The following is a 6,116-nucleotide window of genomic DNA, read 5'->3' as shown; positions in this document are numbered from 1 at the left end:
CGTGGTTGTAATGCACTTTTATAGCCCCCTGCCACCAGTGCAGCAATATTCAGTACATGGTTGTAATGTACTTCTGTAGCCCCCTGCCACCAGTGCAGCAATATTCAGTACGTGGTTGTAATGCACTTCTATAGCCCCCTGCCATCAGTGCAGCAATATTCAGTGCATGGTTGTAATGCACTTCTATAGCCCCCTGCCACAAGTGCAGCAATATTCAGTGCATGGTTGTAATGCACTTCTATAGCCCCCTGCCACAAGTGCAGCAATATTCAGTACGTGGTTGTAATGTACTTCTATAGCCCCCTGCCACCAGTGCAGCAATATTCAGTACGTGGTTGTAATGAACTTCTATAGCCCCCTGCCACCGGTGCAGCAATATTCAGTACGTGGTTGTAATGCACTTCTATAGCCCCCTGCCACCAGTGCAGCAATATTCAGTACGTGGTTGTAATGTACTTCTATAGCCCCCTGCCATCAGTGCAGAAATATTCAGTATGTGGTTGTAATGCACTTCTATAGCCCCCTGCCACCAGTGCAGCAATATTCAGTAGATTGTTGTAATCCACTTCTATAGCCCCCTGCCACCAGTGCAGCCATATTCAGTACGTGGTTGTAATGCACTTTTATAGCCCCCTGCCACCAGTGCAGCAATATTCAGTACATGGTTGTAATGTACTTCTGTAGCCCCCTGCCACCAGTGCAGCAATATTCAGTACGTGGTTGTAATGCACTTCTATAGCCCCCTGTCATCAGTGCAGCAATATTCAGTACGTGGTTGTAATGTACTTCTATAGCCCCCTGCCACCAGTGCAGCAATATTCAGTACGTGGTTGTAATGAACTTCTATAGCCCCCTGCCACCGGTGCAGCAATATTCAGTACGTGGTTGTAATGCACTTCTATAGCCCCCTGCCACCAGTGCAGCAATATTCAGTACGTGGTTGTAATGAACTTCTATAGCCCCCTGCCACCGGTGCAGCAATATTCAGTACGTGGTTGTAATGCACTTCTATAGCCCCCTGCCACCAGTGCAGCAATATTCAGTACGTGGTTGTAATGTACTTCTATAGCCCCCTGCCACCAGTGCAGCAATATTCAGTACATTGTTGTAATCCACTTCTATAGCCCCCTGCCACCAGTGCAGCCATATTCAGTACGTGGTTGTAATGCACTTTTATAGCCCCCTGCCACCAGTGCAGCAATATTCAGTACATGGTTGTAATGTACTTCTGTAGCCCCCTGCCACCAGTGCAGCAATATTCAGTACGTGGTTGTAATGCACTTCTATAGCCCCCTGCCATCAGTGCAGCAATATTCAGTGCATGGTTGTAATGCACTTCTATAGCCCCCTGCCACCAGTGCAGCAATATTCAGTACGTGGTTGTAATGCACTTCTATAGCTCCCTGCCACCAGTTCAGCAATATTCAGTACGTGGTTGTAATGTACTTCTATAGCCCCCTGCCACCAGTGCAGCAATATTCAGTACGTGGTTGTAATGTACTTCTATAGCCCCCTGCCACCAGTGCAGCAATATTCAGTACGTGGTTGTAATGCACTTCTATAGCCCCCTGCCACCAGTTCAGCAGTATTCAGTACGTGGTTGTAATGCACTTCTATAGCACCCTGACATTGTGCAGCAATGTTCAGTACATTGTTGTAATGCACTTCTATAGCCCCCTGCCATCACCAAATTCACACTGACCAGCGTGGTGAAGTACGGTAAATAACCCCTCCCCCTGGGAGCTGCATAGCATGGGACAGCTGTCAGCCAGCAATGGATTGAAAAAGGAGCTGTACTCTGCACACGTTGTTATTCAGGGTAGGGTAAGGAACTTGGAGGTTCGGTATGCATAATGTGCTCGGAAAGTATTGTATTCTGTATGTGTGTTGAATCTCTTTCGCACCGTACCAAGCCCACCGTGCTCTTCGGAGGTGCGATAATATATAAATATAAGTAGTCATACTACTGTAATACCACTATTAATATGTAGCATTCATTTTATTAGTAGTACTGTAATTTGTTGATATGCAGGTGTACATGCCAAACGTTAACCAATGTTAAATGTTAAGCCTTCTCTTTTGAATACAGTGTGTTTTAAACATGGAGTTGTCTCCAGCTAACTCTTAAATGTATATCATTCATAATGTAGTAGTAGGCAGGTAGAGCATTTATGACACTTCAATTGTACATAGAGCTTGCAGGTGTGATGAAGGAAAGCATGGGAAAGGCTGGAATTTTTGTTGAAAAAAGGACAACAGCCACAGTAGCTTAAGAGACCTAACGCTGAAGCTGCTAACGCGAAGTGGTCGACGCTGGCCCATGCGTTGTGACGTCGGACCCACTTTCCGCACACAGCAGCTCCTCATGGTGCCCCCCATACCAGGACCAGTGGTGACCTGGTAGCCACAGCGATTCCTCTCCCTGGCCCCATCCGGTTCGGGCATCCCAAATCGTACAAAATGAACTGCAACGGTGGTGAGACAAACAGCCCTTCGGGCGACAGCACGGTGACGGACACAAGCCCTCGCGGCAGCCAGGGCAGCTCGCTGCTCCGGACCGGAAGCGGGGGCTAGCACAGCCCTGTGGTGTGCGGAGAGCAGTGCTGCTCGTAGGCGAGCGGTGCGCTGGACGCCTACATCGAGGACTTTGAGCAGAGCGGAATCTGTGCGTCACCGCCATCCAGGATACGTGCAGAGCACAGCGCCGCGCAGCATAGCGGAGCGGAGACGCGTGGAGGAGAGGAGGATGCACAGTGTGGATGAGGGTGGGTTGCGCCTCTCGCCACGCGAGGAATCGCTCCGTGGTGCTTGCGCTCGAGTGGCTATCGAGTGTGCAGGCGGTGCAATGGTATCGAAGCTATAGTAATAGGTTTTTACCCTTTTATCTGGCACAAACACTGACACCTTTATACAAGGGATCATGTTTGCAATAACCACAACACAAGTAGTCAAAATGCAAACAAAAAAGACAACTGATAATATGCACTGTCCTTGAATTTGATTGGTCCACACCCGAGACGGCTTTTCTGAGATCCCAGTCTCCACTGGTGTTGGACCAGAAGACGCCAAAAGGCGTCTTCTTATTCTTAGCGTCTTCTTGTTTGCATTTTGACTACTTGCGTTGTGGTTATCGCAAACATGATCCCTTGTATAAAGGTGTCAGTTTTTGTGCCAGATAAAAGGGTAAAAACCTATTACTATATCTTGTTACTGGCAAAGGAGGTCTCACAAGGTATCGAAGCTAGTTGACTGGAGGGGGGATAATTGGAGAGGAGAACCCCATTTTTTTTGCTTGTACTGGGTGCTTGTCAATTATGCTATGCTATCATGAATGTAATGTAATTCCCCTAGAAAAAAAACCCTTAATAAGGTCTAAAGATACATTTTCGTGAGAGTCCCACACTGGGATGCTTGGCAAATTCCATTAATGAGTTCATTTTATGTCAGAGAAAACTATCCACAGTAAGCACACGCATATGAGAGGATAGCATAGGTCTGAACAGATAGGTTGGTGCATGCATTTCTTTCTCCTGTCATCTTCCAGCAACTTCACTGATTATCGAGTTTGTAAAGTTTGTGAAATCTAAGTGATCCTCCAACCTTTGTGTCAAAATTTGCAGATCCTAGACTGGACACATCTGAAGTTTAAACAATAACAGCTCATGCACTGATTTATCCCATATTCTCACAAACTCCACAAACGGATAACATCATTAGTTACTGATGGTGCAAAGTAAGGCAACATTGCAGGATTGCCGTTCAGGGGTCAAGGAATCTAGGGGAGAGCAAATTCATTGTGTACCAGTAAAATGTCTGTGGGTCTTACATTGCAGGTGGCATGCTGCTTGTGGAGGACCTCATCTCGGGCACGTGCAGCCTCACTGCTGCGCTGCAGCGGTCGTGGCTCATAGCCCGACGGTCAGTCTAACCACGGACCAGCTCCTAGCGGCGCCAGTTGACGGTTCCTCCAAGTCCTTGCTCCGCTCGCCTGGCGCCCACCGAGACCTCGCAGTGTCGCACAGAGGCAAGCGGTCATCTCTCGGGGTCACCGCGCACAGCCTCGGCGCATCATTGGTGAGGGGCAATAAGCCAACTAAACGGTTGAGCTCAACAGCGAGAAGCAACAAGGCCGTGATGCCATTAAATTTGTCGGCAAAGCCCGAAAATTATTTCTTTTCTAACCAGACGAATGTTTTCTTGTACTTACGGAGCAGTGAAGCAACTAGGCGTGAGCACTTGCCGAACGGCGGCTGTGCGACAAGTACCTATCTCAGGTGGTTGACAAGCCAAAAGGATAAGCTGGATGTGTCGGGGATCACGAGCATTCCTGAGCTCAGGTACCCGGCCTGGCTGCGTGACTGCGATGTGGACTCCCAGACCAGCAGCCACGAGACGGATACCAGCACAAAGAGAGCAGGTGCCGCTCAGAGCCCGCAAAGCAGACCAAAGTACCCAGAGTGGCTCAAAGTTTTGGATATCTCCGGCCTTACGAATGTAGCCAACGAGGAGCCCGTGTCAGAGGACAATAGATCCCTAGGTGTGTGTATATATATAGTCTGTATATAGCAGATGACATTTCATATGTTTTCAGGTACATATTCAGTCTTTTCTCACAGAGACGGCTGAGCGGCCACCCATGTGGTTGTGACGTGCGATGCGTGATTCTTGATGCACAGCCTCATTGGAGGAGCTGCTGAGCAGGGCGCACATGGAGTTGGACTCCCCCGGCTTGGAGGCCCCCTCCCCGGGCAGCTTCAACACGGACGTCTTTCTAGGGGCTGATCGTCCCTGGGAAAACCCCTCCACGCCATTGTGAATTTATCTTTATATCCACACTCACGCACAGCATAGAGGCTGCACCGCCTCTAAGTATGATGTCAGATTTTGAATGTTATAAGCTAAGCAGGTAAGCCTGGTTATTACTTGGATGGGAGACTGTTTTGAAATAGCATATATTATAGATTTTGGCTGCTAGGTAACCAGGAGTTAGTAATACGGCAATGGAATCTTGAATCTATATCCGGAGTTTTGCATTTTACTCCCTCTGTTTTCACCGGGTTCTCCGTTTTCCTCTCACATACCACTCGCTGATGAAATTTGCAAAATATCACTGCCAAACCCTCCTGAGACTTGGTGAGATTTTTCTGGCTTCCACCTTGATAATAAGTCAGCCAAGTAATTTTCTCTCAATCGTGTCTCTTCTCAGGGCCGTGTACCACCTGTCGCGTCTAAAAGAGCTGGTTGACACCATCAAGGAGAACAAGGATGGCTGACTACCCGTGATGTAGAAAGCCCGAAAGCATTTTATGGCGGTGGTCGAGGTTTCTACTCAGAAGGATACGTTCGCTTGGTCCTGCTAATTCATGGTTGTTAAACATCAATGGTACTTCAGGTGCTGTGGTGTGAATCGCAATTACTTGTGAACTTGTGGGGCCCATGGGGCACAGTAATTGCCCTGTTAATGGAAGTGCCACAACAAAGTATTGGAAAAATGTGATAAAGTTCGTTCAGGGTTGGAGTTATTGAATGGTTGCAGCAGTATTTTGCACAGCAAATCCATACAGACTCAAATGTCACTTGAAATAGAACGGATATGTGAACAATATTGTGAGCACAACTAAACTAATTTTGGTTTTAGCCATTTTGGAAGGAGACTACTTTATTGGGAACATACATGCTAGTATTTGTGTAGTTATAAACATTTGGGAAATCACTGTAAAAGTACATTTGCTTATTTAGATTGCACTATACCTGTATTATAAAATTTCAGAACCTTTTATGTAATTTGTAATCAATAAACCAAAGTTGCATATTGTATGCAACCCATGACTTGGATTGTTTTTATCATGTCTTGTTTAGCATGGTTGGTTATGTACAGTGTGAAAGAAATTCAACATACATTAAATATTTTCTGATATTTGAATGTTTATATTGTACATGTATATTTATTTTACAATAAATCTGAGACAAAGGCTTATACACATGGAATTGAAAATATTCAGCTATGATTTGTATTTCTCAAGTATTTTAAGAAAAGTCAGCGAGTCTCGTGACATGTCTTCACATTTGGGAGTGATGATTGTGATGGATATACAGGCATTAACCTGCTTACATTC

General features: G+C 46.4%; 1 long non-coding RNA gene across 1 annotated transcript; it reads left to right on the top strand.

Annotated features, from left to right (window-relative positions):
* The first annotated feature begins 2,187 nt into the window (after positions 1–2,187).
* LOC142929117 (uncharacterized) lies at positions 2,188–5,835 on the top strand. Its single transcript, XR_012945272.1, has 4 exons — positions 2,188–2,765; positions 3,834–4,074; positions 4,677–4,812; positions 5,207–5,835. It is a non-coding gene; the product is annotated as an uncharacterized LOC142929117 (long non-coding RNA).
* Positions 5,836–6,116: the final 281 nt, after the last annotated feature.

Source organism: Petromyzon marinus, chromosome 25 (genome assembly GCF_048934315.1).
Source record: "Petromyzon marinus isolate PM22_M1 ecotype Great Lakes invasive population chromosome 25, UKy_Petmar_22M1.pri1.0, whole genome shotgun sequence".
Lineage (NCBI taxonomy): Eukaryota > Metazoa > Chordata > Hyperoartia > Petromyzontiformes > Petromyzontidae > Petromyzon > Petromyzon marinus.
This window is presented reverse-complemented; position numbering and strand designations above follow the sequence as displayed.